This window comes from Triticum urartu, chromosome 3A (assembly GCF_056163025.1).
Source record: "Triticum urartu cultivar PI428250 chromosome 3A, HENAU_Tu73, whole genome shotgun sequence".
NCBI lineage: Eukaryota > Viridiplantae > Streptophyta > Magnoliopsida > Poales > Poaceae > Triticum > Triticum urartu.
Window position 1 is genome coordinate 148,568,238 of NC_141875.1, and position 24,077 is coordinate 148,592,314.

Here is a 24,077-nt window from a genome sequence, read left to right on the forward strand (position 1 = left end):
GGCTAGGGTTACAGAGAGTCGGTTACAATGGGAGGAGATCTACATATACGTATCACCAAGCTTGCCTTCCACGCCAAGGAGAGTCCCATCTGGACACGAGACGAAGTCTTCAATCTTGTATCTTCATAGTCCAACAGTCCGGCCAAAGGGTATAGTCCGGCTGTCCAGATACCCCCTAATCCAGGACTCCCTCAGTAGCCCCTGAACCAGGCTTCAATGACGATGAGTCCGGCACGTAGATTGTCTTCAGCATAGCAAGGCGGGTTCCTCCTCCGAATACTCCATAGAAGATTTTGAACACAAGGATAGTGTCCGGCTCTGTAAAACAAGTTCCACATACCACCGTAGAGAGAATAATATTTCTGATCTGCTGACGTATTTGATATCATGACGTCACGCCATGGCCCGGTTATTATCGAACTGTTTTTCTCAACCAGCCTTGGCGCCCATCGCGAGGCGGTTTCCTTGGCACGTCTTGTCGAAGCAGAGATCGTGTCCCCTTATCACGGGATTCTCATCAATACGGGTGTGGGTAACCCAACCGTGCCATCAATCGTGGCACTTGGGGAATAAGCGAGTTAACTAGGCTAGTGGGGGCGTATAGTTTCATCCGCCCTTATAAAGGGATAAGAGTTCGCCTTTTTCACCCACGCCTTCTTCCTCCTTGCCTATCCATTCTCACGCACTCGAGCTCCAACGCCCAAGTTCGTACCTTTCTCCTAAGACCGCCCCAACCATGTCCGGAGCGAGAGGAAAGTGGATGAAATCCTCCGTCACGGAGGAGGACATCGAAAAGCTACGGGGGGCCGGATACTTGGCCGCAAATATCGCGCACCGGCTGCCCGACGAGGGGCAGATCGTCCCTACCCCGGAGCCCTATGAGAGGGTAGTCTTTCTCACCCACTTCGTCCGTGGACTGGGGTTCCCCCTCCACCCGTTCGTCCGCGGCCTCATGTTATACTACGGGCTGGACTTCCACGATCTGGCCCCGAACTTCATCCTCAACATCTTAGCATTTATCGTCGTGTGCGAGGCCTTCCTCCGCGTCCAGCCCCACTTCGGCCTGTGGCTGAAGACCTTCAATGTTAAGCCGAAGGTTGTAGGTGGCCAGCAAGCGGAATGCGGAGGTGCCATGGTGGGAAAAATGCCCAACGTTACATGGCTTGAGGGCTCCTATGTGGAGACCATAAAGGGGTGGCAATTGGGGTGGTTCTACATCACCGAGCCGCGCGGCACCAACTGGGTGGCGGCCCCCGAGTTCCGATCCGGAATCCCCATGCGGCTCACCTCCTGGAAAGAGAAGGGTCTGTCCTGGGGCTCACCGATAGAGCTAGCCAGACTCCAGAAATGTATCCGGAACATGATAAGCAAGAAACTTAAGCTTGTCAACGTGGTCCAGGTCATGCTCTTCCGCCAGATCCTCCTGTGTCAACAACGGGCGTTCAATTTATGGGAGTTCGACCCGGCCCAGCACCAGACCCTGCGCGAGCTTTTTGACATGACGCACAAGGACGTCTGGAGGGTGCTATTCAAGGGCGCCGAGGTCCCTCCCTTCCCTCACCGAGGACCGCGGACTTAGCGCGAAGCGCCCTGCGAATCCAGTAAGTTTTCACACCTTATAAGGTTTTTATTTTCTCCGGCTTGATCAAGTGCGGGATCTGAGTTCCCATGCCTTTGACAGGACTGGGAGGAGAGAGCGGAGCGAATCGACTGCCCGGCGCCCCTGCCCGAAGATCTAGCCGATGCCCTTCTTACGAAGGTGCTAATTCCAGCGCCTTATGAGGTGCCGGAGAAGAAGGCCCAGCAGAAGGCCGCGGGGACTCAAAAGAGCTCCCGCCGTCTGGTGATATCGGAGTCATCGTCTGATAACTCCGATCGCACTCCTCTCGCGAAGACGAGGAGGAGGAAGATGAAGATTATCCCCTTCCAATCAGGGGAGAAAGGAAAAGGAAGGCCGCCCCAACCGGGGAGGCCGAAGGGTCCAAGAAGGGAAGGACTCTCCTTCTGGACTGCTCCACAACCACCACTCACAACGACGAGAGTGGTTGACCAGGGACAAGCCCCTGGCAAAGTCGTAAGTATTCGGATACCAGAGTAATTCATGGTACGCTTTTATTGCACTGCTTCTCCTTACGCCGAATATAATTGTGCAGTCCGCCTCAGCCTGTATCGACGTATCTTTGTCGGGCGGTTTGTTGGACCCGTCGGCTATGAGTAGCGGATCACTTCCGACCGCCTCCTCCCCTCGGCCTAAGGACAACGTCGAGGTGTTGTCTCAAAGGGCACCACGAGGGAAGGTAGTTCTGGAGGCGCCTAAAGGTGACCTTTCGGACCCTAGGCACAAAGGGAGCAAGACCCCCGCGGGCACCAAGTTCGGTTCCAAGCCGAACACCGCACCGGGACCACCAGTGGTCCCGGACTCCGACAGGCGGCCTCCTGCTAAGAGGGGCAAGCCGCCCGTGCCGGTGACCTCCATTCACCCGGAGGCACCGGACAACTTGCTGGAAGTTCTTAGCGGCGCTTCCATCGATGAGGAGCACCGCACTATAATGAGTGCGGTGATTGAGAATGTTAGGTTCGCCAAAAGCGGACTAACCGAAGCTTGCACCAGCCTCCTAACAGGCTTTGAGGTAAGTAGTCGAAATATATAAAAATATTACCGCATAGACAGTAGCCCCTGATGCTCTGTTAGGCGTTCGCGAAGAAAAGCCGAATAGAGGATCAAATAATAACTGCAGGAGTCTAATCCAAATATGTCTATATGCGTATGCAGGCTTCACTGTTGGCCACTGCCGCACATACTGCGGAGATCGCCGCACTGAAGCTGAACCTCAAGCGGTCCGAGAAAGAACTCGGCCTTGCCAAAAAGCAGCTCAAGGAGAATAAAGGTATGCAATACCTTGTCTATATAAAAAGGTTTTGGTTGCAAGATAACAGGATCATCATGAATGTACCAGGGTCCACGACCGAAGTGGCGACCCTGAAGTAGTTGCTCATCGAGGCCGAAAACAAAGCAGCCAAATAGCACACCGAGCGAGAAAGACACGAAGCCCGGATAGGCGAGGTGCAGCAAGAGCTCCAGGCGCTCGTCAGGAAGCATGAGTCCTTGGAGCTTGACTCGAAGACGCGAGAGTCCGAGCTTGCCAAGGCCCTCGAAAGCCCAAAATATGCCAAGGCCGAAGCCCACAAGGCCCTCCAGGAAATTGAGGCGGTAAAGAAGATAGCGGTGGGTAAGGGATTCATTGTGCAAAGTAGGCATGCCAAAGAAAATTTCCTTTTACTTACCCGAGTTCGGAGCTCTCCAGGAGCGTTCGCAGATTTGCCCTGCAGTGTGTCTGATGTCGTGGAGTTCTACTGGGCCGTGAAGGGAAGCTCGACGGAGAAGTTGTTCTGGTCTCAGTATACTGGGACCGAACACCCGATGCCTGTGAGCGACCAGCTGAAGCAACTGGTCGAGCTCCACAAGGCGGCCGAATGGGCCATGAGGGGCCTTATAGTCCAGATGTGGCTTGGCGATTCCCTTCCCAATAGCTACTTCGGCCTGGTGAGGCGGCTTGTGGATGCCTGCCCACAGCTGGAGGTCCTCAAGCGGTCCGTCTGCATCGAAGGTGCCCGCAGGGCTTTTGCCCGTGCGAAGGTGCACTGGGCCAAGATGGACGCCGAGAAGCTGGTGAAGGAGGGGCCGCCGCAGGGCAAGGAGCATCGCCACCCTGAAATATATTATGAGGGTGTCCTGAAGGGTGCCCGTCTTGTGGCGGACGAGTGTGCGAAGGATGTAATTTTTGATTGAACTTGCTCATGTGATCCTGTATTATGAAAACTAGTTCATTTGCGCTATGCAACACCTTTCGAATTTAAAATATTACCTTCTGTGCGGCCGTTTATAAAATCTGAGAGTTGCTAGTCGTTGGCTTCAGCCCCCATGCAACTAGTGTCGGGGTGTTCGGGATAAATCTGAGCACTCTTTTTCCCATTTTTGGGTCCTTCAAGGGAGGTGTTCAGCGCAACGAACCAGGCAATCGGACTATAATGCTTTATCGCTCTCACTTAGCCATAGAAGTCTACAATTTTAAATTTTGGCGAAGCCCCTAGTCTTCGGAAGGCCGAATTTGGGGCGCTATACACGCCTAAGTCAGACAAGGCCAACTCATCGCCCGAAGCGGAAAAAGTCTTTAGGGACTTGAGACCTCTCGAACAGCGATCAGCTCTCGCCTCATCATGACACTCGGTTTTAGCTTTCTCTACTGAGGTGCTCGGCCGGAAGAACCGGGGCACAATCGCAGTAGTTCTCCCAGTGCTACCTTAGCCGATATAGCGGAACGTAAGGTACCAAAACATGGGAGCCGGGCAAACCCAACTATTGACCCAAGACATGATTCGGAGCTGATGCATATAATGCTATAAGTTCGGGGTGTCACACTGTCGAAAGTGTTCGGACTTCTCACGCCGAATTATGGGGTATACGGAAGCCCCTGGCGTATTGGCCGTACCAGAGTGTACGGGTGCTGATTGTCATAGTTGAACATATATATAAAAGAATATAGAATGCAAAAAAAGACTAGTGCTATGCATTGTTTATTTAAGAAATGCGTTGATGCATATTGATACAAGAAGTGTGATAAGCAAAAATGGGAATATTTGACATGTCCCGCCCAAGGGCAAGCTATGAGCTGGTATTTAAAATAGGTATTTCACTCGTTATCAGAGACCACCTGGGGATTCCATTGCATGACGTAGCTTCCTGCCTCCTTGGGTGTTGTATCATGTGTCCGGCTATCGTATTGCCGGATATGGCTTCCAGAGAGTAAAGTCCTGAAAGAGAGAGGATAATAAAGGTAGTAAGCCCCTGGTGCGGTTGAACCGCATTGTGGGGCGTGCCGTGATCGTGCCCCCGCCAATACCCATGGTATTTTCAATGCGTAATTATGTACGCGTCGGACGGATTTTGCCGTTGTACTGAGACTAGGGCGGGGGCCAAATTGCTAGGCGAGCTCTGAACATGCCAGGCAATCCTGTTGCAGGTTACTCCGGACGCGCTTGACAGTGTCCGGGGGCTTGATCGCCGAACTGGTGGATTGCCTCAAAAGGCTGCTTTGTGCTTCGGCTGCTGCAGCTGCCTTGTCGGTTGCCCCAGATGCCCTCTCGGCGAATGCGGCCGTGCTCAATGCGGATGCGGCGGCACTCTCGGCATAGGCGGCCGTGCTCTTGGCGCAGGCGGCGGCGCTCGGGGAGGACGCGACCATCGTACGGGCTTTCACGAAGCGTTTCCATGGTGTCATCTTTGCAAGAAGGGGGGTACGGGAATGGGGATAGGGATTCGTGGATTTGGGGGTTGCCAGCACTAGAGTAGATGAGCCGGCCAAGCTTAAGGAGGAAGACTTCAATAGACCCAGAAATTTTCATCACAAACGGTTCCTACAAAAAATTGTGTGTGATGTTGTGGATATTTTTTATTAGTTGTGAAAGACGAATTTGGAGTAAAGTGGCAATGGATGGTGTTTTAAATGTACGAGAAAATTTGTAGTACTAATACAACTGTAATGTCAAATTTTGGAAAATTTCATGGGCCATCTGACCTTTTAAGACATTTAAGTGATTTTCTAGCCATTTAATGACCATAATTCAAATTTGAACTACACGTACATTCAACAGCTAACCATAACGGTTTGAGAAGTCATATTTTGTGTACTTGTGTGCGATTTAATTTCATGTGCAGTAAATTGAAAGGAATTTTCAAACATATTGGTCTAACGGCTATGACACAATTAAGCATGGAGTGCCATGGCATTTAAATTCCAAAAAAATGAAAAAAGATTAGAAACACATGAAACCTTGCTTGATGTAATGTCTGTTGGGGACGTAGTAATTTCAAAATTTTCCTACGCACATGCAAGATCATGGTGATGCATAGCAACGAGAGGGGAGAGTGTTGTCCATGTACCCTCGTAGACCGAAAGCGGAAGCGTTATGACAACGTGGTTGATGTAGTCTTATGTCTTCACGATCGACCGATCCCAGCACCGAAGTTACGGCACCTCCACAGACTGCACACGTTCAGCTCGGCGACGTCCCATGAACTCATGATCCAGTAGAGCTTCGAGGGAGAGCTTCGTTAGCACGACGGCGTGATGACGGTGTTGATGAAGTTACCGACGCAGGGCTTCGCCTAAGCACCGCTACCATATGACCGAGGTGGATTATGGTGGAGGGGGGCATTGCACACGGCTAAGAGAGATCAATGATCAACTTGTGTGTCTATGGGGTGCCCCCTGCCCCCGTATATAAAGGAGCAAGGGGAGAGGTCGGCGGCCCTAGCAGGGCGCGCCAGGAGGAGTCCTACTCCCACCGGGAGTAGGATTCCCCCCTTCCCTAGTTGGACTAGGAGAGAAGGAAGGGGGAGAGAGGGAGGAAGGAAAGGGGGGCGCCCCTCCTAGTCCAATTCGGACCAGAGGGGGAGGGGCGTGCTGCCTGCCCTGGCCTCCTCTCTCTCTCTCTCCACTATGGCCCATTAAGGCCCATACAATTACCGGGGAGTTCCGGTAACCTCCCGGTACTCCGGTAAAATCCTGATTTCACCCGGAACCATCCCGATGTCCAAATATAGGCTTCCAATATATCGATCTTTACGCCTTGACCATTTAGAGACTCCTCGTTATGTCCGTGATCATATCCGGGACTCCGAACTACCTTCGGTACATCAAAACACAAAAAATCATAATATCGATCGTCACAGAACTTTAAGCGTGCGGACCCTATGGGTTCGAGAACTATGTAGACATGAACGAGACACGTCTCCGGTAAATAACAAATAGCGGAACCTGGATGCTCATATTGGCTCCTACATATTCTATGAAGATCTTTATCGGTCAAACCGCATAACAACATACGTTGTTCCCTTTGTCATCGGTATGTTACTTGCCCGAGATTCGATCGTCGGTATCTCAATACCTAGTTCAATCTCATCACCGGCAAGTCTCTTTACTCATTCCGTAATACATCATACTTCAACTAACTCATTAGTTGCATTGCTTGCAAGGCTTATAGTGATGTGCATTACCGAGAGGGCCCAGAGATACCTCTCCGACAATCGGAGTGACAAATCCTAATCTCGATCTATGCCAACCCAACAAGTACCCTCGGAGACACCTGTAGAGCACCTTTATAATCACCCAGTTACGTTGTGACGTTTGGTAGCACACAAAGTGTTCCTCCGGTATTCGGGAGTTGCATAATCTCATAGTCATAGGAACATGTATAAGTCATGAAGAAAGTAATAGCAATACACGAAATGATCGAATGCTAAGCTAATGGAATGGGTCAAGTCAATCACATCATTCTCTAATGATGTGATCCCGTTACTCAAATGACAACTCATGTCTATGGCTAGGAAACTTAACCATCTTTGATTCAACGAGCTAGTCAAGTAGAGGCATACTAGTGACACTCTGTTTGTCTATGTATTCACACATGTACTAAGTTTCCGGTTGATACAATTCTAGCATGAATAATAAACATTTATCATGATATAAGGAAAAATAAAAAACAACTTTATTATTGCCTCTAGGGCATATTTCCTTCAGTCTCCCACTTGCACTAGAGTCAATAATCTAGTTCACATCGACATGTGATTTAACACCAATAGTTCACATCACCATGTGATTAATATCCATAGTTCACATCGCCATGTGGCCAACACTCAAAGGGTTTACTAGAGTCAGTAATCTAGTTCACATAGCCATGTGCTTAACACCCAAAGAGTACTAAGGTGTTATCATGTTTTGCTTGTGAGAGAAGTTTAGTCAACGGGTCTGCCAAATTCAGATCCGTATGTATTTTGCAAATTTCTATGTCTATAATGCTCTGCACGGAGCTAGTTTAGCTAATTGCTCCCACTTTCAATATGTATCTAGATTGAGACTTAGAGTCATCTGGATCAGTGCCAAAACTTGCATCGACGTAAACCTTTACGACAAACCTTTTGTCACCTCCATAATCGAGAAACATATCCTTATTCCACTAAGGATAATTTTTTGACCATTGTTCAGTGATCTACTCCTAGATCACTATTGTACTCCCTTGCCAAACTCAGTGTAGGGTATACAATAGATCTGGTACGCAGCATGGCATACTTTATAGAACCTATGGCTGGGGCATAGGGAATGACTTTCATTCTCTTTCTATCTTCTGCCGTGGTCGGGCTTTGAGTCTTACTCAATTTCATACCTTGTGACACAGGCAAGAACTCTTTCTTTGACTGTTCCATTTTGAACTACTTCAAAATCTTGTCAAGGTATGTACTCATTGAAAAAATTATCAAGCGTCTTGATCTATCTCTATAGATCTTGATGCTCAATATGTAAGCAGCTTCACCGAGGTCTTTCTTTGAAAAACTCCTTTCAAATACTCCTTTATGCTTTCCAGAAAATTCTACATTATTTCCAATCAACAATATGTCATCCACATATAATATTAGAAATGCTACAGAGCTCCCACTCACTTTCTTGTAAATACAGGCTTCTCCAAAAGTCTGTATAAAACCATATGCTTTGATCACACTATCAAAACGTTTATTCCAACTCCGAGAGGCTTGCACCAGTCCATAAATGGATCGCTGGAGCTTGCACACTTTGTTAGCACCTTTAGGATCGACAAAACCTTCTGGTTGCATCATATACAACTCTTCTTTAAAAAATCCATTAAGGAATAGAAAGATGCAAGTTTAGAGAGCAATCATCAAAATCACGGAAATCTAGCAAATCACACAAAGTTTTGGGGATAGTGGAGACACTAGCACCCAAATCACACAAGACATAAAACTCATGATCTTTAATTTTAATTTTAATAGTTGGTTCCCACTCATCATAGAGTTTTCTAGGGATAGAAACTTTCAACTCAAGTTTTTCTTCATAAGATTGCATCAAGGCATCAACGATATGTTCGGTAAAGGCTTTATTTTGACTATAAGCATGAGGAGAATTTAGCACGGATTGCAACAAGGAAATACAATCAATTAAAGAGCAACTTTCATAATTAAATTCCTTAAAATCCAATATAGTGGGTTTAGCAACATCTATGGTTTTATTTCTTTCAATCCCACTTTTATCAATTTCATCATCAAGATCTAAATACTCTGAATTTTTGGAACGCCTTCTAGGTAAAGGAAGATCATATTCAGTTTCATCAAGATTTATATTGCAAAACAAAGATTTAATAGGGGACACATCAATAACTTTTAGATCTTCATCTTGATTTTCATAGGAATTGGAAGAACACGCTTTAATAAAGGCATCTTTCGTAGCACGCATCCTAGCGGTTCTTTCCTTGCACTCATCAATGGAAATTCTCATGGCTTTGAGAGACTCATTGATATCATGCTTAGGAGGAATAGATCTAAGCTTTAAAGAATCAATCTCAAGAGAAATTCTATCAATGTTCCTAGCCAAATCATCAACTTTAAGCAATTTCTCTTCAAGCAAAGCATTAAAATTCTTTTGCGAATTCATAAACTCTTTAACACTATTCTCAAATTCAAAGGGCATCTTATTAAAATATCCATAAGAGTTGTTGTAGGAATTTCCATAATTATTAGAAGGATTACTAGGATAAGGCCTAGGATTAAAATTCCCTCTATAAGCGTTGTTACCAAAATTATTCCTACCAACAAAATTCACATCCATAGATTCATTGTTATTCTCAATCAAAGTTCATCCATCTTTCCACTCAAAACATTGATTTCTTCAATTGCATGAACTTTTTTATTAGTAGATCTTTCAGTATGCCATTGAGAATAATTAACCATAATATTATCTAGGAGTTTAGTAGCATCTCCTAAAGTAGAATAATTAACCATAATTAACCACAGTTATCCTTAGTAGCATCTCCCGCGACCGAATCTAAAAGATTTCTAGAAGCAAAATTCAATCCGGCATAAAATTTTTGTATAATCATCCACAAATTCAAACCATGAGTAGGGCAATTACGTATCATTAATTTCATTCTCTCCCAAGCTTGTGCAACATGTTCATGATCAAGTTGCTTAAAATTCATAATATCGTTTCTAAGAGAGATGATCTTAGCGGGAGGAAAATACTTAGAGATAAAAGCATCTTTGCACTTGTTCCAAGAATCAATACTATTTTTAGGCAAAGACGAAAACCAAGATTTAGCACGATCTCTAAGCGAAAAAGGAAATAGCTTCAATTTAACAACATCATTATCGACATATTTCTTCTTTTGCATATCACATAAATCAATGAAGCTAATTAAGATGAGTAGCGGCATCTTCACTAGGAAGGCCCGCGAATTGATCTTTCATAACAAGATTCAACAAAGCAGTATTGATTTCACAAGATTCAGTATTGGCAATAGGAGCAATCGGAGTGCTAAGGAAATCATTATTATTGGCATTGGTGAAGTCACACAATTTGGTAGTATCTTGAGCCATCGCGACAAACAAGCAATCCAACACACGAGCAAACAAAAGGCAAGCGAGAAAAAGGCAAATGGAAAAAGAGAAGGAGATTGGGAAAGAGAGGGCAAATAAAACGGCAAGGGTGAAGTGGGGGAGAGGAAAACGAGAGGCAAATGGCAACTAATTTAATGCGGGAGATAGGGATTGTGATGGGTACTTGGTATGTTGACTTTTGTGCAGACTCCCCGGCAACGGCGCCAGAAATTCTTCTTGCTACCTCTTGAGCACTGCGTTGGATTTCCCCGAAGAGGAGAGGATGATGCAACAAAGTACCGTAAGTATTTCCCTCAGTTTTTGAGAACCAAGGTATCAATCCAGTAGGAGGCAACACGCAAGTCCCTCGTACCTACACAAAAACAATAGCTCCTCCCAACCAACGCGATTAGGGGTTGTCAATCCCTTCACGGTCACTTACGAGAGTGAGATCTGATAGAGATGATAGATAATATTTTTGGTATTTTTGATATAGAGATGCAAAGTGAAAATTAAAAAGCAAAGCAATAATAAAGTGATGGAGATTGATATGATGAGAATAGACCCGTGGGCCATAGGTTTCACTAGTGGCTTCTCTCAAGAGCATAAGTATTTTATGGTGGGTGAACAAATTACTGTTGAGCAATTGACAGAATTGAGCATAGTTATGAGAATATCTAGGTATGATCATGTATATAGGCATCACGTCCGTGACAAGTAGACCGACTCCTGCCTGCATCTACTACTATTACTCCACTCATCGACCGCTATCCAGCATGCATCTAGAGTAACGCCTTAAGCAAGATGACATGATGTAGAGGGATAGTTTCATGCAATATGATAAAAACCCCATCTTGTTATCCTCGATGGCAACAATACAATACGTGCCTTGCTGCCCCTTCTGTCACTGGGAAAGGACACCGCAAGATTGAAGCCAAAGCTAAGCACTTCTCCCATGGCAAGAAAAACCAATCTAGTAGGCCAAACCAAACTGATAATTCGAAGAGACTTGCAAAGATAACCAATCATACATAAAAGAATTCAGAGAAGATTCAAATATTATTCATAGATAGACTTGATCATAAACCCACAATTCATCGGTCTCAACAAACACACCGCAAAAAGAAGATTACATCGAATAGATCTCCACGAGAGAGGGGGAGAACATTGTATTGAGATCCAAAAAGAGAGAAGAAGCCATCTAGCTAATAACTATGGAGCCGAAGGTCTGAGGTAAACTACTCACACTTCATCAGAGAGGCTATGATGATGTAGAAGCCCTCCGTGATGACGACCCTCTCCGGCGGAGCTCCGGAACAGGCCCCAAGATGGGATCTTGTGGATACAGAAAGTTGCGGTGGTGGAATTAGGTTTTTGGCTCCGTATCTGATCGTTTGGGGGTACGTAGGTATATATAGGAGGAAGGAGTACGTCGGTGGAGCAACAGGGGGCCCACGAGGCAGGGGGGCGTGCCCTAGGGGAGGGGGCGCCCCCCACCCTCGTGATCGCCTCTTTTGTTCCTTGGCATAGGGTCCAAGTCTCCTGGATCACGTTCGGTGAGAAAATCACGTTCCCGAAGGTTTCATTCCGTTTGGACTCCGTTTGATATTCTGTTTCTCCGAAATACTGAAATAGGCAAAAAACAACAATTCTGGGCTGGGCCTCCGGTTAATAGGTTAGTCCCAAAAATAATATAAAAGTGGAAAATAAAGCCCAATATAGTCCAAAACAGTAGATAATATAGCATGGAGCAATCAAAAATTATAGATACGTTGGAGACGTATCACTAGTCAAGTAGAGGCATACTAGTGACACTCTGTTTGTCTATGTATTCACACATGTACTAAGTTTCCGCTTGATACAATTCTAGCATGAATAATAAACATTTATCATGATATAAGGAAATATAAATAACAACTTTATTATTGCCTCTAGGGCATATTTCCTTCAGTCTCCCACTTGCACTAGAGTCAATAATCTAGTTCACATCGCCATGTGATTTAACACCAATAGTTCACATCACCATGTGATTAATATCCATAGTTCACATCGCCATGTGGCAAACACTCAAAGGGTTTACTAGAGTCTGTAATCTAGTTCAGATAGCCATGTGATTAACACCCAAAGAGTACTAAGGTGTGATCATGTTTTGCTTGTGAGAGAAGTTTAGTCAATGGGTCTGCCAAATTTAAATCCGTATGTATTTTGCAAATTTCTATGTCTATAATGCTCTGCACGGAGCTACTTTAGCTAATTGCTCCCACTTTCAATATGTATCCAGATTGAGACTTAGAGTCATTTGGATCAGTGCCAAAACTTGCATCACCGTAACCCTTTATGACGAACCTTTTGTCACCTCCATAATCGAGATACATATCCTTATTCCCCTAAGGATAATTGTTTGACCGCTGTTCAGTGATCTACTCCTAGATCACTATTGTATTCCCTTGCCAGACTCAGTGTAGGGTATACAATAGATCTGGTACACAACATGGCATACTTTATAGAACCTATGGCCGGGGCATAGGGAATGACTTTCATTCTCTTTCTATCTTCTGCCATGGTCGGGCTTTGAGTCTTACTCAATTTCATACCTTGTAACACAGGCAAGAACTCTTTCTTTGACTGTTCCATTTTGAACTACTTCAAAATCTTGTCAAGGTATGTACTCATTGAAAAAACTTATCAAGCGTATTGATCTATCTCTATAGATCTTGATGCTCAATATGTAAGCAGCTTCACCGAGGTATTTCTTTGAAAAACTCCTTTCAAATACTCCTTTATGCTTTCCAGAAAATTCTACATTATTTCCAATCAACAATATGTCATCCACATATAATATTAGAAATGCTACAGAGCTCCCACTCACTTTCTTGTAAATACTGGCTTCTCCAAAAGTCTGTATAAAACCATATTCTTTGATCACACTATCAAAACATTTATTCCAACTCCGAGAGGCTTGCACCAGTCCATAAATGGATCGCTGGAGCTTGCACACTTTGTTAGCACCTTTAGGATCGACAAAACCTTCTGGTTGCATCATATACAACTCTTCTTTAAGAAAGCCATTAAGGAATGTAGTTTTGACATCCATTTGCCAGATTTCATAAAACGTGGCAATTTGCTAACATGATTCGGACAGACTTAAGCATCGCTACGAGTGAGAAAATCTCATCATAGTCAACACCTTGAACTTTGTCAAAACCTTTTCCGACAAGTCTAGCTTTGTAGATAGTAACACTACTATCAGCGTCCATCTTAATCTTGAAGATCCATTTATTTTGTATGGCTTGCCGATCATCGGGCAAGTCAACAAAAGTCCACACTTTGTTCTCATACATGGATCCCATCTCAGATTTCATGGCCTCAAGCCATTTTGCGAAATCTGGGCTCATCATCGCTTCCTCATAGTTCGTAGGTTCGTCATGGTCAAGTAACATGACCTCCAGAACAGGATTACCGTACTACTCTGGTGCGGATCTCGCTCTGGTTGACCTACGAGGTTCAGTAGTAACTTGATCTGAAGTTACATGATCATCATTATTATCTTCCTCACTAATTGGTGTAGTAGTCACAGAAACAGATTTCTGTGATGAACTACTTTCCAATAAGGGAGCAGGTACAGTTACCTCATCAAGTTCTACTTTCCTCCCACTCACTTCTTTTAAGAGAAACTCCTTCTCTAGAAAGGATCCATTCTTAGCAACGAATGTCTTGCCGTCGGATCTGTGATAGAAGGTGTACCCAACTATCTCCTTTGGGTATCCTATGAAGACACATTTCTCCGATTTGGGTTCGAGCTTATCAGGTTGAAGCTTTTTGACATAAGCATCGCAGCCCCAAACTTTAAGAAATGACAACTTAGGTTTCTCACCAAACCACAGTTCATACGGTGTCATCTCCACGGATTTAGATGGTGCCCTATTTAACGTGAATGTAGTTGTCTCTAATGCATAACCCCAAAACGATAGTGGTAGATTGGTAAGAGACATCATAGATCGCACTATATCTAATAAAGTATGGTTATGACGTTCGGACACACCATTACACTGTGGTGTTCCAGGTGGCGTGAGTATTGAAACTATTTCACATTGTTTTAACTGAAGGCCAAACTCGTAACTCAAATATTTTACCTCTGCGATCATATCGTAGAAGCTTTTATTTTCTTGTTACGATGATTCTCTACTTCACTCTGAAATTCTTTGAACTTTTCAAATGTTTCAGACTTGTGTTTAATCAAGTAGATATACCCATATCTGCTCAAATCATCTGTGAAAGTCAGAAAATAACGATACCCGCCGCGAGCCTTAACACTCATCGGATTGCATACATCAGTATGTATTATTTCCAATAAGTCAGTTGCTCACTCCATTGTTCCGGAGAACGGAGTCTTAGTCATCTTGCCCATAAGGCATGGTTCGCAAGCATCAAGTGATTCATAATCAAGTGATTCCAAAATCCCATCAGTATGGAGCTTCTTCATGCGCTTTACACCAATATGACCTAAACGGCGGTGCCACAAATAAGTTGCACTATCATTATTAACTTTGCATCTTTTGGCTTCAATATTATGAATATGTGTATCACTATGATCGAGATCCAACAAACCATTTTCATTGGGTGTATGACCATAGAAGGTTTTATTCATGTAAACAGAACAACAATTATTCTCTAACTTAAATGAATAACCGTATTGCAATAAACATGATCAAATCATATTCATGCTCAACGCAAACACCAAATAACACTTATTTAGGTTCAACACTAACCCCGAAAGTATAGGGAGTGTGCGATGATGATCATATCAATCTTGGAACTACTTCCAACACACATCATCACCTCGCCCTTAACTAGTTTCTGTTCATTGTGCAACTCCTGTTTCGAGTTACTACTCTTAGCAACTGAACCAGTATCAAATGCCGAGGGGTTGCTATAAACACTAGTAAAGTACATATCAATAACATGTATATCCAATATACCTTTGTTCACTTTGCGATCCTTCTTATCCGCCAAATACTTGGGGTAGTTCCACTTCTAGTGACCAGTTCCTTTGCAGTAGAAGCACTTAGTCTCAGGCTTAGGTCCAGACTTGGGCTTCTTCACTTGAGCAGCAACTTGCTTGCCGTTCTTTTTGAAGTTCCCCTTCTTCCCTTTGCCCTTTTCTTGAAACTAGTGGTCTTGTCAATCATCAACACTTGATGCTTTTCTTGATTTCTACCTTCATCGATTTTAGCATCACGAAGAGCTTGGGAATCGTTTCCGTTATCCCTTGCATATTATAGTTCATCATGAAGTTCTAGCAACTTGGTGATAGTGACTAGAGAACTCAGTCAATCACTATCTTATCTGGAAGATTAACTCCCACTTCATTCAAGTGATTGTATAAATTCGAAGGGTTGAATATAAAAAAGCGAGGTGGGACTATTTAATAGTCTAATCACCTTTAGTTCAAACCAAAGGACTGAGCCATCTCGGTTGGTTGTGATATTAGTTACACGACAGCTAGGTTGTGTGTTCAATTCTTGGCACCGACTGTATTTTTGCTGGGCCGTCTTTGTTTCTAGATGGGCTGAGGCCATCCAGTCTATTAGGTGGGCCTGCTTCATTCACAGGATCACGCAGGGCGAGGCGCACATAGCAGGGCAGACCAGCGTGACGGGCAAAGGGAACATATTGTCTCGTAAGTATGTAGTATACGCAGCTAAAATAGTACCATCTCGGATGTAGAAAATAATATAGATGAAAAAAATTGAAAGCGTAATTTCACGGGAAAAAGCGTATTGTGACGGTGAACCCATGGAGTCAATCCATGCTTTATTATTAGGGAGGGATAGAAAAAAATTGAAAGCATAATTTCACGAGAAAAAGCGTATTATGACGGTGAACCCATGAAGTCAATCCGTGCTTTATTATTAGGGATAGATTAGGGAAAGATAAGCAAATTTTTTTGCGCGGGCAGGATTCGAACCCACGCTGGAGCCCCGCACTGGCCACCTCGCCACAACGACGCTCCTTGTAGAATACATGAGCACCTCTATGGCGTTGCGGCTAGCACGCCCAGCCTCTGTGCGATCGGCCGTGAGTTCGAGTCCTGGCAGGCCGTGATTTTTTGTTTGTTTTATTTGTTGTCCAATTCGACGGCAATTTCAATCGAGTGCGAATGAAAGAGAAAGTCCCTCAGAGGACCTTTTTCCCGCAAAAAAACCATTCATGTGATTGAGTATAAAGTAAGGGGGTTTTCTGCCAAAAACATGCCATGTAGGCACCTGACAGGCGGGCCCGGCTGGTCAGATACACCGTTAGTACGTATTTATACGCGATTTAGCCCGATTTGCAACGGCTTGCCTGAAACTTGGTACTGACACGTAAAATTTTTGAAAACTGGTATCAATCCGCCAACACCGCCTTAAATGTGGTACTATCGTGTAATTTTCTCTGCCATTTCTGTCCGCCCCCATCTCTAAATCTCTTCTAGCAGCGACACGCCAAGAATACAGCCGAATCGGTATTCCATTACAGCATACGTGCGACAGCTTATGTCTCCAGGGCCCCGCTCGAACGCGAAGCAATCCGTGGTTGGATTGGATGGTTAGTGAGACCGAGGTATTCTCGGTCCACCAGGGTTCAAGTCCTGGTGTTCGCATTATTTCTGTATTTATTTCAGGATTTTCGGCAATGCACTTTCAATGGGAGGAGACATTCCCGTCGAAGACGAGGCGCCTATGACGACTCGCGTATGTATGATCCCTTGCATATGTACCATGCTTTAAAAAAAGGGCCCCGCCGGGACTAGTGGTCGACCGTTCAAAATTTGAATCCCAACCAGTGCCGGACCAGAGAGAGCTTCGAGAGAACCCGAGATCCATGGAAGATACTCGCCGTCGTGGGATCTGCTGCCCACTGAGGCCTTGTTTGGTACTAGCGTATTTTAGGGAATTGATGGGGATTATCCCGATTAAACCCCTAAATCCCCACATATCCCAAAACATCATTTGGTTCAGGACAACCCCTAGCCTGTGCGGCCCAAGGAGACAACAAACTGGAAAGCACCACTTCAAACAGTGTGCAATCAGACCAATGTCCATGGTAGAGAAGGTAAGCACCTAGATAAACTCGAGGGATGTTTATTTAAGTGGGAGTTTATTAGTAATTTGATTAATTGAACTTAATTTATCATGAACTTAGTTTTATAGTTTTGCATATCTATGTTGTAGATCAATGATCCGAGCTACCATTCCCCTGAATTTTAATGCGTTCCTAGAGAAAGCTAAGTTGAAAGATGATGGTAGCAACTACACGGACTGAGTCCGTAACTTGAGGATTATCCTCATTGCTGCACAGAAGAATTATGTTCTTGATGCACTACTAGGTGACAGACCTGCTGAGGAGCTGATGCAGATGTTGTGAACGTCTGGCAAGCTCGATCTGATGATTACTCAATAGTTTAGTGTGCCATGCTTTACGGCTTAGAACCGGGACTTCAAAGATGTTTTGAATGTCATGGAGCATATGAGATGTTCCAAGAGTTGAAGTTAATATTTCAAGAAAATGCCCGGGTTGAGAGATATGAAGTCTCCAACAAGTTCTATAGCTGCAAGATGGAGGAGAACAGTTCTGTCAATGAACACATACTCAAAATGTCTGGGTACCATAACCACTTGACTTAGCTGGGAGTTGATCTTCCAGTTGATAGTGTTATTGACAGAGTTCTTCAATCACCGCCACGAAGCTACAAAGGCTTTGTGATGAACTATAATATGCAAGGGATGAATAAAATGATTCCTGAGCTCTTCGCAATGCTTAAGGCCGCGGAGGTAGAAATCAAGAAGGAGCATCAAGTGTTGATGGTTAACAAGACCACTAGTTCCAAGAAAAGGGGCAAGGGAAAGAAAGGGAACTTCAAGAAGAATGGCAAGAAAGTTGCCACTCCCGGAAAGAAGCCCATAGTTGGACCCAAGCCTGAAACTGAGTGCTTCTACTGCAAAGGTAATGGTCACTGGAAGCGGAACTGCCCCAAATACTTGATGGATAAGAAGGATGACAAAGTGAACAAAGGTGTATTTGATATACATGTTATTGATGTGTACCTTACTAATGCTCGTAGTAGCGCCTGGGTATTTGATACTGGTTCGGTCACTCATATTTGTAACTCGAAACAGGAGCTGCGGAATAAACGAAGATTGGCTAAAGACGACGTGACGATGCGCGTCGGGAATGCTTCAAGGTCGATGTGATCGCCGTCGGCACGCTACCTCTACATCTAACTTCGGAATTAGTTTTAGACCTCAATAATTGTTATTTGGTGCCCGCGTTGAGCATGAATATTATATCTGGATCTTGTTTATTGCGAGATGGTTATTAATTTAAATCAGAGAATAATGGTTGTTCTATTTATATGAGTAATATCTTTTATGATCATGCACCCTTGATGAATGGTCTATTCTTGTTGAATCTTGATCGTAGTGATACACATATTCATAATATTGATGCCAAAATATGCAAAGTTGATAACAATAGTGCAACATACTTGTAGCACTGCCGTTTAGGTCATATTGGTGTAAAGCGCATGAAGAAACTCCATGCAGATGGAGTTTTGGAATCACTTGATTATGAATCATTTGATACTTGCGAACCATGCCTCATGGGCGAGATGACTAAAACTCCGTTCTCCGGAACAATGAGCGAGCTAATTGTTGGGGAACGTAGTATTTCAAAAAAATTCCTATGATCATGCAAGATCTATCTAGAAGAAGCATAGCAACGAGCGGGGAGAGTGTGTCCACGTACCCTTGTAGACCAAAACATAAGCATTAGGTTAACGCGGTTGATGTCGTCGAACATCTTCACGATCCAAGTACCAAACGTATGGCACCTCCAAGTTCTGCACATGGTCGGCTCGATGAAGTCCCTCGAACTCTTGATCCAATAGAGGGTCGAGGGAGAGTTCTGTTAGCACGATGGCGTGGTGACGGTGATGGTGATATGATCCACGCAGGGCTTCGCCTAAGCACTACGACGCTATGACCGGAGGAGAAAACTGTGGAGAGAGACGGCCACACGGCTTGGAACAATTGTTGTGTCTCCAAGGGGTGCCCTGCCCACGTATATAAAGGAGGGAGAGGGAGGAGGTCGACCCTAGAGGGCACGCCATAAGGGGGGAGTCCTACTAGGACTCCCAGTCCTAGTAGGATTCGTCCCCCCTTCTTTTCCTTCTCATGGAGGGGGGAGGGGGAAAGGAGAGGGAGTAGGAGAAGGAAAGGGGGTGGCGCCCCCTTCCCTAGTGGGGGGCGCATCAGCCCCTTGTGGGCTGGTTAGTGATACGTGCATTTTGCATCATGCTTTTATATCGATATTTATTGCATTATGGGCTGTTATTACACATTATGTCACAATACTCATGCCTATTCTCTCTTATTTTACAAGGTTTACATGAAGAGGGAGAATGCCGACAGCTGGAATTCTGGGCTGGAAAAGGAGAAAATATTAGAGACCTATTCTGCACAACTCCAAAAGTCCTGAAACTTCACGGAGGCACGTTTTGGAATATATAAAAAATACTGGAGAAGGAATCAACCAGAGGGGGCCCACACCTTGTCCACAAGGGTGGGGGGCGCGCCCTACCCCCTGGGTGCGCCCCCTGTCTCGTGGGCCTCCTGGCAGGCCTCCGGTGCCCATCTTCTACTATATGAAGTCTTTTGTCCGAGAAAAAAAATCATAAGCAAGCTTTCGGGACGAAACACCGCGGCCACGAGGCGGAACCTTGATGGAACCAATCTAGGGCTCCGGCGGAGCTGTTCTACCAGGGAAACATCCCTCCGGGAGGGGGAAATCATCATCATCGTCATCACCATCGATCCTCTTATCGGGAGGGGGTCAATCTTCACCAGCACCATATCCTCTCAAACCCTAGTTCATCTCTTGTATCCAATCTTTGTCCCATAACCTCAGATTGGTACCTGTGGGTTGCTAGTAGTGTTGATTACTCCTTGTAGTTGATGCTAGTTGGTTTATTTGGTGGAAGATCATATGTTTAGATCCTTTATGCATATTAATACCCCTCTGATTATGAACATGAATATGATTTGTGAGTAGTTACGTTTGTTCCTGAGGACATGGGAGAAGTCTTGCTATAAGTAGTCATGTGAATTTGGTATTCGTTTGATATTTTGATGAGATGTATGCTGTCTTTCCTCTAGTGGTGTTATGTGAATGTCGACTACATGACACTTCACCATTGTTTGGGTCTAGAGGAAGGCATTGGTAAGTAATAAGTAGAAGATGGTTGTTAGAGTGACAGAAGTTTAAACCCTAGTTTATGCATTGCTTCGTAAGGGGCTGATTTGGATCCATATGTTTCATGTTGTGGTTAGGTTTACCTCAATACTTATTTTGTAGTTCTGGATGCTTGCAATAGGGGTTAATCATAAGTAGGATGCTTGTCCAAGGAAGAGCAGCACCCAAGCACCGGTCCACCCACATATCAAATTATCAAAGTAACGAACGCGAATCATATGAGCGTGATGAAAACTAGCTTGACGATAATTCCCATGTGTCCTCGGGAGCGTTTTCCTTCATATAAGAGTTTGTCCAGGCTTGTCCTTTGCTACAAAAAGGATTGGGCCATCTTGCTGCACCTTATTTACTTTCATTACTTGTCACTCGTTACAAATTACCTTATCACAAAACCATCTGTTATCGATAATTTCAGTGCTCGCAGAGAATACCTTACTGAAAACTGCTTGTCATTTCCTTCTGCTCCTCATTGGGTTAGACACTCTTACTTATCGAAAGGACTATGATAGATCCCCTATACTTGTGGGTCATCAAGACTCTTTTCTGGCGCCGTTGCCGGGGATTGAAGCACCTTTGGTAGGTGGAATTTGGTAAGGAAAAATTTATATAGTGTGCTGAAATTTACTGTCACTTGTTACTATGGAACATAATCCTATGAGGGGCTTGTTCGGGGTATCTTCACCCCGACCAGTAGAGAAAAGAGTTGCTCCTCAACCTACTGAACTTACTGAAAATGTTTAATTTGAAATTCCTTCGGGTATGATAGAGAAACTGCTAGCTAATCCTTTCACAGGTGATGGAACATTACATCCCGATTTGCACCTAATCTATGTGGATGAAGTTTGTGGATTATTTAAGCTTGCAGGTATGCCCGAGGATGTTATCAATAAGAAGGTCTTCCCTTTATCTTTGAAGGGAAAGTCATTGACATGGTTTAGGCTATGTGATGATATGGGATCATGGAACTACAACCGATTGAAATTGGAGTTTCATTAGAAGTTTTATCCTATGCATCTTGTTCATCGTGATCACAATTATATATATATATATATATATATATATATATATATATATATATATAATTTTTAGCCTCGCGAAGGAGAAAGCATCACTCAAGCTTGGGGGAGGCTTAAGTCAATGTTATATTCATGCCCCAATCATGAGCTCTCAAGAGAAATTATTGTTCAAAAATTTTATGCTCGACTTTCTCTCAACAATCGCTCCATGCTCGATACCTCTTGTACTGGCTCTTTTATGATGAAGACTATTGAATTCAAATGGGATTTATTGGAAATTATTAAACGCAACTCTGAATATTGGGATCTCGACGAAGGTAAGGAGTCAGGTATAACACCTAAGTTTGATTTTGTTAAATCTTTTATGGACACCGATGTTTTCCGTGAATTTAGCACTAAATATGGACTTGACTCTGAGATAGTAGCTTCTTTTTGTGAATCTTTTGCTACTCATATTGATCTCCCTAAGGAGAAGTGGTTTAAGTATAATCCTCCCATTGAAGTAAAAGTAGTTGCACCTATTAAAGTTGAAGAAAATACTATCACTTATAATGTTGATCCTATTGTTCCCACCGCTTATATTGACAAACCACCTTTCCCTGTTAGAATAAAGGATCATGCTAAAGCTTCAACTGTGGTTCGTAAGAGTAACACTAGAACACCTATACCCCCTGAGCAAATTAAAGTTGAACCTAGTGTTGCTATGGTTAAAGATCTCTTGGCAGATAATATTGATGGGCATGTTATTTACTTCTGTGATGAAGCTGCTAGAATTGCTAGACCCGATACTAAAAATAAACATAGACCTATTGTAGGCATGCCTGTTATTTCTTTTAAAATAGGATATCATTGTTATCATGGCTTGTGTGATATGGGTGCTAGTGCAAGTGCAATACCTCATTCCTTATACAAAGAAATTATGCACGATATTGCACCTGCTGAGATAGAGGAAATTGATGTTACAATTAAGCTTGCCAATAGAGACACTATTTCAGCAGTTGGGATTGTTAGAGATGTTGAAGTCTTGTGTGGGAAAGTTAAATATCCCACTGATTTTCTTGTTCTTAGTTCCCCACAAGATAACTTTTGTCCCATTATATTTGGAAGACCCTTCTTGAATACAAAAAGGATGTTGTTACTATTGGTTTAGGGGATATGTCTCATGAGTTAATTTTGCGAAAATTCGTAGACAACCCCATGATAAAGAATTGCCTAATAAAGATGAAATTATTGGTCTTGCTTCTATTTCCGTGCCTCCTAATGATCCTTTAGAACAATATTTGCTAGACCATGAAAATGATTTGTTTATGAATGAAAGAAGGGAAATAGATGAAGTATTCTTTAAACAGGGACCTATTTTGAAACACAACTTGCCTGTTGAAATTCTAGGGGACCCTCCACCACCCAAGGGTGATCCCGTGTTTGAGCTTAAACCATTACCTGATACTCTTAAGTATGCTTATCTTGATGAAAAGAAGATACCGTGTTATTATTAGTGCTAACCTTTCAGAGCAGGAAGAAGAGAAATTATTGAAAACTCTGAAGAAGCACCGTGCTGCTATTGGATATACTCTTGATGATCTTAAGGGCATTAGTCCCACTATATGCCAGCACAAAATAAAATTGGAGAAAGACGCTAAACAGGTTGTGGATCACCAAGGAAGGTTAAATCCTAAGATGAAGGAAGTGGTAAGAAAAGAAATACTAAAGCTTCTAGAGGCAGGTATAATTTATCCCGTTGCTGATAGTCAGTGGGTAAGTCACGTCCATTGTGTCCCTAAGAAGGGAGGTATTACTGTTGTTCCTAATGATAAAGATGAATTGATCCCACAAAGAATTGTTACAGGTTATAGAATGGTAATTGATTTCCGCAAATTAAATAAAGCCACCAAAAAGGATCATTACCCTTTACCTTTTATTGATCAAATGCTAGAAAGATTATCCAAACATACACATTTTTGCTTTCTAGACGGTTATTCTGGTTTCTCTCAAATACCCGTGTCAAAGAGGATCAAGAAAAGACCACTTTTACTTGCCCTTTCTATACCTTTGTTTATAGACGTATGCCTTTTGGTTTATGCAATGCACCTGCTACCTTTCAAAGATGTATGACTGCTATATTCTCTAACTTTTGTGAAAAGATTGTTGAGGTTTTCATGGATGATTTCTCCATTTATGGAACTTCTTTTGATGATTGCTTAAGCAACCTTATCCGAGTTTTGCAGAGATGTGAAGAAACTAATCTTGTCTTGAATTGGGAGAAGTGCCACTTTATGGTCAATGAAGATATTGTCTTGGGGCATAAAATTTCCGTAAGGGGTATT

The 24,077-nt window shown here is 43.6% G+C and overlaps 1 pseudogene; it reads left to right on the forward strand.

Annotated features, from left to right (window-relative positions):
• The first annotated feature begins 736 nt into the window (after positions 1-736).
• Positions 737-24,077, forward strand: part of LOC147978988 (uncharacterized) — a 67,868-nt pseudogene continuing 44,527 nt past the window's right edge.